Below are 12866 nucleotides of genomic sequence, written 5' to 3'. Positions count from 1 at the left end.
GACGAAGTTAATATACCCCCATCCTATGGTGGAGGGTATAAAAACGGTTTTATATTCTTAAAGACACTCATAAAGTTCACAAGCATTACTGAGAGGAGATACTCTATGGCTAAGAAACTTTTTGATGTTTAGTCCAAACTAGAATAGAACCCATGACCCTTTGAATAAAAGGGTCATGGGTTATGTTTTGAGAGCTCAAAAACGCAATTGTTTTGAGCCGATAAGTGACAGATCCCACTGTCGTAGTCAAGAATGATCCGTTCTAGTTCCAGTGTAGTTCACTTTGGGTTGAATCAATTAACCGAATTTATTATGATAATTGGTTGATTGTTTTGCTGCTAGTAGAGGAATGTGGTAATTCCGAAACAGCTGTACATCCAACCATCGTGCAGTCTATAGGGCTTTGCCCAAATAAATTTGACAAGCATACTTTTCCTCTGTTGGTTAAGCTACACTTATAGTTTAGTCAATGCATGGTTTTAAGGTGAAATGAAAAACAACAATAATGATTGAAGTGAAACCAACAATAACAAAAAAAACGAATGAAATAAAATTTTGACAAAATTTTCTATAGAAATAAAATTTTGAGAACATTATCTATAGAAATAAATTTTTGAGAACATTTTCTATAGAAATAAAATTTTGTATAAAATTATCTATAGAACTAAAATTTTGAGAAAATTTTCTACAGAATTAAAATTTTGAGAAAATTCTCTAAAAACGCAACAATTTTGACGAAATTATCTATAGAAATGAAAAGTTGACAAAATTTTTATAGACATAAACATGCTTACAACATTTTCTATAGAAATAAAATTTTGACAAAATTTTCTATAGAAATAAAATTTTGACAAAATTTTCTATAGAAATAAAATTTTGACAAAATTTTCTATAGAAATAAAATTGTGACAAAATTTTCTATAGAAATAAAATTTTGACAAAATTTTCTATAGAGATAAAATGTGGATAACATTTTTTATAGAAATAAATTTTTGAGAAAATATTCTATAGAAATAAAATTTTGACGAAATTTTCTATAGAAATAAAGTTTTTAGAAATTTGTCTACAGAATTAAAATTTTGAGATAATTGTCTAAAAAAGCAAAAAATTTGACAAAATTTTCTATAGAAATAAAATTTTGAGAAGAGTTTCTAGACACAGAAAACAGATTGGTTGGATAACGTTTGCAGTAATTAATATTCGACACTCAGAACATAATATAAGTTGTCTCAATAGTTTCCCAGTATTGTTGAATATTTTTTGTCTCCTACAATCATTTGGTGAAAATTCCAATAAGTTTTCTTGTGTGTTGCAAGATAAATAGTTGTGGCAACCAAATGTCTCTTCTATGAAAAATATTTCCTGACATCGGTACATACGACCTACCGTAAAGAAATTTGAATAATTTTTCAAATGTCAATGTCATCATTGTTAAATTCATTATATTTTTTGTATTATTAAATCCATAACATGTGAACATGGATTTCAATTCAAAACGAGTACATATGGTGGAAAATACTGCCAAGATGTAAAACTTCCGTGGGCCGCATACAAGGTATTATCTTCAAAAGCACGCAATGGACTGAAACCGAATAAAAAACAATAGTTTGTAGCTGAACTGTTTATGCTTAAGGACACAAAATAAAATTTCGAATTTCAGGGATCAAATGCGGCCTCAGGAAATCAATTTTAGTTTTTGGACCGTAAAGCATACTACGGTGGGTTATGGGCGCTAACATTGTCAGTTGATTCGGATAATAAATAATATTTAAATAATAACAAGTATATACGGCCGTAAGTTCGGCCAGGCCGAATCTTATGTACCCTCCACCATGGATTGCGTAGGAACTTCTACTAAAGGCTGTCATCCACAATCGAATTACTTGGGTTGCGATAACACTTGCCGATGGCAAGGTATCGTAAAACTTTTTAACACTGTCTTCTAAATTGTTAGTCCATAAGGGGTATATATTAAACAAAAAAAAAAGGCCGATTAAATACGTATATAATTCAGTTTGACAAAATTTTCTATAGAAATAAAATTTTGACAAAATTTTCTATAGAAATAAAAACTTGACAAAATTTTCTATAAAAATAAAATGTTGACAAAATTTTCTATGGAAGTAAAATGTTGACAAAATTTTCTATAGCAATAAAATTTTGACAAAATTTTCTATAGAAATAAAATGTTGACAAAATTTTCTATAGAAATAAAATGTTGACAAAATGTTCTATAGAAATAAAATGTTGACAAAATTGTCTATAGAAATAAAATGTTGACAAAATTTTCTACAGAAATAAATTTTTTACAAAATTTTCTATAGAAATAAAATTTTGACAAAATTTTCTATGGAAATAAAATTTGACAATTTTTACATGGCTGTTAGAGGCCATATACTAACGAAATGTACCAAATTTCAACCGCATCGGATGACTTTTGCTCCTCCAAGAGGTTCCGGAGGTCAAATCTGGGGATCGGTTTATATGGGAGCTATATATAATTATGGACCGATATGGACCAATTTTTGCATGGTTGTTAGAGACCATATACTAACACCACGCACTAAATTTCAATTGGATCGGATGAATTTTGCTCATCCAAGAGGCTCCAGAGTTCAAATCTGGGGATCGGTTTATATGGGTGCTATATATAATTATGGACCGATATGGACCAATTTTTGCATGCTTGTTAGAAACCGTATACTTACATCAGGTACCCAATTTCAAACGGATCGGATGAATTTTGCCCCTCCAAGAGGCTCCGGAGGTCAAATCTGGGGATCGGTTTATATGGGAGCTATATATAATTATGGACCGATATGGACCAGTTTTTGCATGGTTGTTAGAGACCATATACTAACACCACGTACCAAATTTCAATCGGGTAGGATGAAGTTTGCTCCTCCAAGAGGCTCCGGAGGTCAAATCTGGGGATCGGTTTATATGGGGGCTATATATAATTATGGACCGATATGGACCAATTTTTGCATGGTTGTTAGATACCGTATACTTAGACCACGTGCCAAATTTCAACCGGATCGGATGAATTTTGCTGCTCCGGAAGGCTCCGCAAGCCAAATTTGGGGATCGGTTTATATGGGGGCTATTCGTAAACGTGGGCCGATATGGCCCATTTTCAATACCATCCGACCTACATCAATAAAAACTACTTATGCCAAGTTTCAAGTCGATAGCTAGTTTCGTTCGGAAGTTAGCGTGATTTCCACAGACGGACGGACAGCCGGACAGACGGACAGACGGACGGACGGACGGACATGCTTAGATCGACTCAGAATTTCACCACGACCCAGAATATATATACTTTATGGGGTCTTAGAGCAATATTTCGATGTGTTACAAACGGAATGACAAAGTTAATATACCCCCATCCTATGGTGGAGGGTATAAAAACCTATAATTTGTAATTTAATAAAATATATGTATCTACTTTTCAATTCGATTGGGGGTATTAATAAGGTTGGGTGGTACAATCGAATAACGAAGTCACCCATAACCTATTTCATCGGCTGACACAACCAACACCAGAAGTGGTATTAGTTGCATCTCCCATCATTCGATTGTGTCGACTGAATTAGTTAGGTGACACAACTGCCAACAGATAGTTGCTGCAACTTCCAAAATGAGGTTGGCAATAAATTCGATTATCACAACCAATCTGTGTTCTCTGTGTAGAAATTCGAAATCTTTAAATATTTTATTTTTTCATCTTGGATCATACTATCTCCGTTTTTTGTAAAAGTAGTAACTTTTCCTTGTTTGTGCACGATGAAATCAACCATTTTCTAGTCATCATATCATAAGATACTCGCCTTCATTTTTCGGTTCTTTTGCCGTAAACAATACTTATGGTTGTATGCAACATGACAAAACATCAACCTTATCATTATTGCTTTTATATTTCCAATGGCATTATGGCTTTCACTCAAAATTTTCTCCACAGCAATCATTGGTCACCAGCATTGTCTCTCCTTTCCATAAACGAACTCTAAGAAACGAACATTGTTTCCTTAATGTACACCAACACCAAACATACTCCTTCAATTTCTTTGGTTTATGTCCACAATCGTATTACAGTTCGAGTGCTTACACTATGACCAAAACACTTTGGGAAATTGCGACCCCTTAATATAAGTGGTGTCTTCACGCTATACGAAATTTACAAAATGAATAATTTCCCTAAATGTAACGTCGTCGTGGTCGTCGTTATCGTCATCAATATAATGATCCAATATACCAAATAAATGATAACATTAGAGAAACAAATATACTCACCACTATGAGGATTCATAGCCATACATACATACAAACACAGATAATAACACTCGTTCAGTTTACAAAAGGGATGACAGGGAGAGAACGAGTCAATATAGTTTCATTGTCTCTTCCACTCTCTCTCTCTCATGCTCTATTAAATGTCCCCATATATATGTGGTAAAACATTTATACACTCACCCATACACCCATATTTATTGAAGTACTTTGCCACACATCTACATCCATCAAAGCAATGTAGTAAACTCATTTATATATGAGAGTGTACACTGTTGGGGTAAACGATGTAATTTAGATAAAATTTACATGCATCTATGATCACCAAAAGTTGTAACTGCCAACAATAATGAAATGGTATGAGGAGAGTGTGTGTGTGTCTGTTGATATTTTTGGGATTTGTAATAACGATTCACTTTTTCCAAAGACATACGAATACCGTCATTCACAAAGAGCCATATGTTTTACTAAAATTTGGTCATTCATATGAATGCACACTTGTTCAAATATTTGAATATCTTCGTTGTTGCACTGTTCGAAATATGAGTAAATTTTTGATGTAATAAAATGAATTCTTGGAATTCAATTTTTTGTTTTGCAGTCGAGATGGGAGATGAACTACATTGATCTAATTGCTACAGTAGCTTCCATATAAGCCACAACTACATAGTGGTTGCTTGAGAACCTAGAAAGAAAGAATAAATTTTATATATGGAAGTTCCGAAAGCCTCACAAATTTTTCATGTAAAGTTAATTGTTTAGGCTCTAGTAACTGGAAGTTAAAATCTATCAGAGTCATTACTATATTACCACAACGACAACACAAACATGTCAATTAAAATATTTTTTCTCGGTGTGTATTTTGAATTTTTAATATAAATACACAACTTTTCATAGCTCTCTTTACAGATATATACATATTCACACCAATATGTATATATGTGTCGAAAAAAAAACACATGTACACAAGTTGTTCAAATATTTGAAAAGGAACAACTTGATTCATGCAATTATGTGCACATTTATGCAACAGCTAAAAAGGATTTGCCACGCAATTTAATGATGATTTCCTTTTCCCTCTAACAAACGAAAAAAGCAACGGGCGCTGTAAACAAACATAAAGTGAAAACATATGTTCACACAATCATTCATCAAACATTGGTTGTAGATCCAAAAGGGAGAAGTGTATTTGGAGCTTATCAAGAGTTACAGAACCACGGATAACAAGGATAACACAGGCATACGTCCCGATATTCAACTAAACACCCACATTGACGAGGATGACGACATATGTCAGAAACCTATGCTTAACAGCACAGAAGCCTGATAGAGTTGCAAAGGTATCAGCTTTGCCTAAATGTTTGCCATAAAGAAGTTGTTTTTTTGTGTGTTTGTTGTTAGGATGGTTAGCAAATATGATACAGGGTCCGGTAAATGCTAAGGTTCATGAGTATTCGGAACATGGCAGGATCCGTATCATATGGATGTCGGGACATGCCGTTGAGTTGTATGAATGACTCTGGGAGCCACCGCGGTGCAATGGTTAGCATGCTCGCCTTGCATACAAAGGGTCATGGGTTCGATTCCTGATTAGACCGAACACTAAACACTTTTTCAGCAGTGGATTATCCCCTTTCAGTAATGCTGGTGGTATTTCTAAGTGTTTCAAAGCTTCTCTAAGCGGTTTCACGCCAGTGTGTAACGTCGTTCGGACTCGGCTACACAAAGGAAGACCCCTTTTCATTGATCTAGACATGGAATAGAGCAGCATTCAATTATAAGAGAGAAGTTCATCAATGTGGTATCACAATGGACTGAATAGTCTAGGTGAGCCTGAAATATCGGGCTGCCACCTAATTTCACCTAACCTATGATTGGCTTCGGGAGACACATAAAGCGATTTGGACCTATGAAGCAGTCGTTAGGACGACGAAAATACTATGGGGGTGACCCAGACTAAGAGCTACTCAATGAGAATAGGTCGACAGTCATGAAGGCCGTGGAAATAATGTACGGGCACCTAGAATTGATAGCACATATGTGCCAAATAGAAGCAGCAAAGGATTGTGCATGTAGGGCGTGTTTTGAGGATGATCTATTTGTCATCGTCCCGTTTTTACTAGGCAAAGAGTTAATCATATCCGTGTAGAGGTAATTCAGGACCTGGCCCATCTTGGAATCAGGGATTTCGTTAGAGACACTATGTTACTGAACAACAAGCCATGACATGAGAAAGGGCAACCTGAATCCTGAATGGATGGATACGAATAGAGCTCAACATATAGGTGTCACACAAGTTAACCTGAAAAGATATATGAAAAGCAGTAAGTTTCGTGATTGATTTTCTGATTCAATCAGGAAATTAAATTATCCAATTAATTTTTTAATTGAAATATCTTCAATCACAGAAATGATAGTATCAATTAAAAAAACTAATTGACAGTCAATTAAAAAGTTAAATGATACTATCAATTTTTGTGATTGTTTTTTGTTTCAATTAAAAAATTTGTTGAATCAATTAAATTTTTAATTTAATATTTTTTAAAACTCAATTAAAACTTTAATTGGAAAAATAAATAAAAACAAGTATATACAGCAGTAAGCTCGGCCGGGACGAATCTTAAATACCCACCACCATAAACCAAATGTTAGGGTTTCCTTTTAAATTTCAGGAGGGCTTGAGGACTTGAGGACACTTCCCGAAGATAAATTTAAAGATTTCACCTATGAGGACTATATCAGATTCTGGATTTATAAGAACCATTTTTGTTTGAGTTTTAGAGGAATCATCAACATCTCTTGTAAATGTGCAAGAAAATTATAAAATAACGTCTTGATTTGAAATCTTAAATCTGTAGATTTTCACCCGAGAAGTTTATATTGAGTTTCAAGCAATTTTCATGATCTGTGCGCCTTCTATACCCTCAAGAAGTGAAGTCGGTCTATATGGAGGCATTGCCAAGTGGACCGATAAAAACTTAATCCGATGCACGTTTTTGTGAGCCTAAAATACCAGAATATTTACAATTTCAGGCAAATCGGATAAAAACTACGGTTTCTAGAAACCCAAGGAGTTAAATCGGGAGATCGTTCCTATGGGGGCTATACTAAAATATGGACCAATACTCACCGTTTTCGGCACACCTATTTATGGCCCGAAAATATCTCTAGATTTCCAATTTCAGGCAAATGGGATCAAAACTTCGGATTCTAGACGCCCAAGAAGTAAAATCGGGATATCGGTCTATATGGGGGCTATACCAAACCATGGACCGATACTCATCATTTGTGACACACCTCTTTATGGTCTTAAAATACCTATATAAATTTCCAATTTCAGGCAAATTGTATATAAACTACGGATTATATAAACCCAAAATGTAAAATCGGGAGATCGATCTATATGGGGGCTATACCAAGACATGGAAGGATACGGACCATTTTCGACACACCTTTTGATGGTCCTCAAGTACCTCTAGATTTTCAATTTCAGGCAAATTATATAAAAACTACGGTTTCTATAAGCCCAAGACCCCAAATCGGGAGGTCGGTTTATATGGGAACCATACCAAAACATGGACCGATGCTCACCATTTTTGACACACCTCTTTACGGTTCTAAAGTACCTCTCGATTTCCAATTTCAGGTAAATTGAATAAAAACTGCGGTTTCTATAAGCCCAAGAAGTAAAATCGGTAGATCGGTCTATATGGGGGCTATACTAAAATATGGACCGATACTCACAATTTTTGGCACACGTATTTGTGGTCCTATAATACCTCTAAATTTCCAATTTCAGGTAAATTGAATAAAAACTGCGGTTTCTATAAGCCCAAGAAGTAAAATTGGTCTATATGGGGGCTATACCAAAACATGGACCGATACTCACCATTTTTGGCACACATCTTTATGGTCCTAAAATACCTCTAGATTTCCAATTTCAGTTGAATTGGATAAAAACTACGGTTTTTATAAGTCGAAGACCCCAAATCGGGAGGTCGGTTTATATGGGACTATATCAAAACCCATCTTCGAAGTTGACCTGCCTGCAGACAAAAGACGAGTTTGTGCAAAATTTCAGCACGATCGCTTCACTATTGAAGATTGTAGCGTGATTACAACAGACAGACAGACAGACGGACATCGTTATATCGTCTTAGAATTTCTCCCTGATCAAGAATATATATAATTTATATAGTGGGAAATCGATATTTCGATGTGTTACAAACGGAATGACAAACTTATTATACCCCCGTCACCATTTTATGGTGGTGGGTATAAAAAAAAATTATGTGCCACCATGAATCAATTTCAGGAGGATATGATGGCATATACTCACCCAACTAGTTCGGTTCAGGTTTGTTTGAGTTTTGAACATCTCGCCTTTCATATGATTTTAAATCGATGTTCTATAGAATTTTATGAATTTATGAATGTAACATCCCAGCAAAAAAAGCGTCGCCAAAAAAGTAATGAGAATGTTCTTTTTTGATCCGGAAGTGGTGCAAAATTGACGAAGAAGCGATGAATTTAACATGGGCTTGTCATAGGACGGAAGTCCTCCATTTCAACAGCCGTTGCACTGAATTTGCATTACTTCTTTAGGTGTGATCCGAATTCAATGTTTTGGATGTAAATTAAAAAATTCTGTGATATTTTGTCAAATAAATAATTTTTATAATTTTTACTGGATTCTAACGCTGGTCGGAAACGTTTGACCTCAAATATTTTCAAAAATTCACAATTTTTTCAGATTGGATTTAGCATTTTTGTCGACAAAATTTAAATGGTTTGTACCATTTTATGAATTCTTACTCTATTTTTAACCTATTTGAAACAAAAAAAAAAGTTAAAATTATCCATTAAAAGTATGAAAAACCCATGTTATAAAAAATTGAATAAAAGAACTTCCTGGGTAGTTAAAATAAAGAGCATCATTGGGAGTGCATCTTCTGGAAGTGCTTTAAAGGTTGTGCCTTTGGAAGAACTTCCAAATTTTTTTGCTGGGATACCTCTAGATTAACGATTCAGAACGCCCAATATATCGAATCGGAAAATTGGTCTATATGGGTGCTAACATATACCAAAACATGGACCGATATGCACCATATTCGGCACTCCTAATTATGGATCACAGATAGTTCCAATTCCAATTTCATGCAAATCGAATGAAAATTGAGGTATTTACATGATCAAGACCGCAAATCGGGGGTCGCTTGATATGAGGACGATATCAAAACCTTGACCGATATAGCCCATCTTTGAACTTATCCTGCGTACAGATAAAACACGAATCTCTGCAATATTTCAGGATTATGGCGCCATTTTTGATGGCTGGAGCTACGTTGCAGAACTTTGTCTCAAATTTTGGAATTATAACTTTTTCTCTTGTGTGTTATATATAGAGGGAAAACAATTCGTTTTCCCAATTCATAAACCAGAGCATGGGATAATTTTTTACTACACCTGATAAAATTTCTTTATTTTGAAGAAATGTGTTCTTGATAGTGTGTAAATTTAGTGTTTAAAATTGTGTAAATAATTTATTAATTATATGGCAAAAAAATTCAATAAATTCGAAGACGGCCGAAAGAACAATATTTGATTTTTTAATTCGTCTACTGACCCTTAATATTCATAATTGAATTAGGTAACAATATTGTCAACCAAACAACTAATACCTTCGGTACACCCTGTTTGTGAATAGATTGCCATCAATATGTAAAAGCAGATGTTAGCTACTACTACCGTTTAATGTATCCTCATACGTATGAACAATGTTTGTGGCTGAGTATGGCATTAGCCTATTTAGCAAAACAAGATAAACTGTTTGGTTTAAGCTTTAACCTAAACTTGCATCCAATTGGAACTAAGCGGCTATAATGCAAACAAAACTTTACAGGTCAGATGTTAAGGTCGGTTTAAATGAATTTTCCCGGAATGTGTACACACAAAAAAAATTTTTTTGATTTCAATCACGAAAATCGCGGATTCAATCATTTTTTTAATTGAAATGTCTTCAATCACGAAAATGATAGTATCAATCACCCATTTTGATTGAAAACCAACACGATTTTCAATTAAAAATTTAATTGACTTTTATCACGGAATCAATTAATTGTGTGATTGAATCAATTAAAAGCGTGATTGATTTTTAACATAAAATTCAATCACAGTTTTAATTGAATCAATTAAAATTTTAATTAATTTCGCGACAAAAATCAATCAACTATTTGATTCATTCAATTAAATAATTAATTGAAATTGGCTATAAATTTCAATCAAAAAATATATATTGCGACCCCAAAATCGTATTTAATTTTATTTGAAATAAAAGAAAATATGTGTTTCTTATAAAACATATTTAACATTTTATTATTTTTTGAATTATGCAATAAACAAATAAATTTGGTTCTTGTCATTTGTGGTTTGTTCTAATATAACTTACAAATACAATTACATAAATTATATAAATCATTATCTTCCTTATAATAATAACCATGTTAGCATGGTCCTTCTAATATGTAGATGCGCCTAGATTTCCAATAAATCAGCAGCCTGTAAGCTAAATTAGTTTTTCTGAAAGTAGACAGAATAATTCGAATTTAATTTTGTTAAATTAAAAGTTAATTTTGTTAAACATTACCTGCATAGAATATCAAGTTCATTTCTTAGTTCCAGGTTGCAGATTTATAATCTTCTTTTGCAGTTGTAGTCTTTTAGCATAAAAAGGTGTATTAAGGAGCTCGATAATTTAATTTTAGTAACAATTCCTTTCCAAAATTTCCGCACATTGAAATCGTCTATTAAAATTTGAACCAATCATAGACAAAAATAATGGGAAAGCAATGTAATATTTGGTATTATATTGATGATACTTTGCAAATTCTAAAAATAGAAAAAATATATAAATGGGAAATACATATTTTAATTATTTTCGGATATTTTTCATATTTTTAAATCCAAAAGAAAGAACTTTTTTACCATTACATAATTCAGCTCATTAGTTTATATATCAGATATACTGCTCTCTACTTGGGTTCAAACTGAAAAAGGCAGGTAAAACAAAAATACAATTTAATGCCAACGCCACTTCGCAACTTCAAGGTGAATCTTCCAACAAACCCATACCGCTCTTGGTTTTAAGAAAACTAGGAGTGAAAAAAATTATAATTTTAAAAGATCAATACGGTACCCACATTTTTGTTTCAAACATATTCTTACATATTTGATAAAATGATGGAGTTGATGGGATTGATTGGTCAATTTCACGAAATAAAATTGGTTACTAAAAGAAATGAATAAAAAATATATTATTTTAGTCCGTTTAATGTAAACAGGCTTCAATGGAAAACGGTATTCACATTTCACAATTTCTTACCTTCAATAAACGTAGATTGTTTTCCATTTTCACAATACCACAAAACACAAACACAGGTAATTTCAAATGCGTTCTCTCATATATCTTTTTCAAACCTTTACCACGTGTCCGTTTGTTGTTGCACACTTTATTTATTTCAACCCTTTGCTATGATTTGTTGTTGCGTTCAAAATATTTATGCACACATTTTGAATGCAGCAGACAGAATGTCGCCAATCATGTTTTTCAATTTACGCGAAAAACAAAAACCCAACCGTTCGTTACGAGTTACTTCCACAGACTGATCTCTCCATCATACATTGTTGAATAAATACCCATTCTCTTGTTCTCTTTTCGCTCTTTCCATTGCTCAAAATTATTCAGTTTCAATCACAAAGGTGATTGGATCAATCACATGTGTAATTGGAAACGGAAAAAATTTCAATCACGTTTGTAATTGAAAATTATTTCCGAATTGATTAATAAATTGATTGAATCAATTAATATTTTAATTGGAAACGTAACAAATATCAATCATTTTCTTAATTGGTTTTTATTCGGATTTGATTAAATAATTAATTGAATCAATTAACATATTAATTGAATCCGTTTCCAAATTCAATTAACTGTTTAATTGAAAAAATTTTGGTGATAATTTTTTGTGTGTACATAGACTATAGAGACTTCCTATAAAATTATTAATATATGCAAGTTTAACAATGTGCGCTCATTGGCAAGAATAATATTTTTACAAAATATATGAAATAATATTCTAATTACAAAAAATACAACAAACAATAATAAAGACATTTTTTGGAGATTTATGTATACATTGAAAATTTTTAAAAATATTCAAATATTAAAAATTTCCCCACTGTTTTTCCAATTTTTTTTTTTTTTTTGCATTATTAAAGTTCATATTTGTCCCGTTCTAGCTAGCCTGCTGCGAATGTCTATCATTTGCTGCTGACAACATCAGTCTTTGGCTCTCGTTTGCAAAATGTCAATTTAGCGTTCATATGATGAAGATTTATTATGATACTCGTATGTTTGGAGTTTTTTTCCTGTATGGTGTTTTTTGGGAGTCTATCTATTGTGGGCCATAGCCCAAATCGCCTTTGTGCGTATATCTATCTATTCTCTCAAAACCAACACTTCTCTAAATAATTGTGTATGAAGCATATAACACGGTATGCTGTTCAATACCCTGGAAAAA

General features: G+C 33.0%; 1 long non-coding RNA gene across 1 annotated transcript; it reads right to left on the bottom strand.

The window, feature by feature from the left end:
• Positions 1 to 10637: 10637 nt before the first annotated feature.
• Positions 10638 to 11627, bottom strand: LOC142238102 (uncharacterized). The gene is made up of 4 exons (XR_012722650.1): positions 11515 to 11627; positions 11275 to 11441; positions 10937 to 11178; positions 10638 to 10869 (listed from the first exon to the last, which is right to left on the bottom strand). It is a non-coding gene; the product is annotated as an uncharacterized LOC142238102 (long non-coding RNA).
• Positions 11628 to 12866: the final 1239 nt, after the last annotated feature.

The sequence above is a fragment of the Haematobia irritans genome, chromosome 1 (genome assembly GCF_050003625.1).
Source record: "Haematobia irritans isolate KBUSLIRL chromosome 1, ASM5000362v1, whole genome shotgun sequence".
Classification (NCBI taxonomy): Eukaryota; Metazoa; Arthropoda; class Insecta; order Diptera; family Muscidae; genus Haematobia; species Haematobia irritans.
This window is presented reverse-complemented; position numbering and strand designations above follow the sequence as displayed.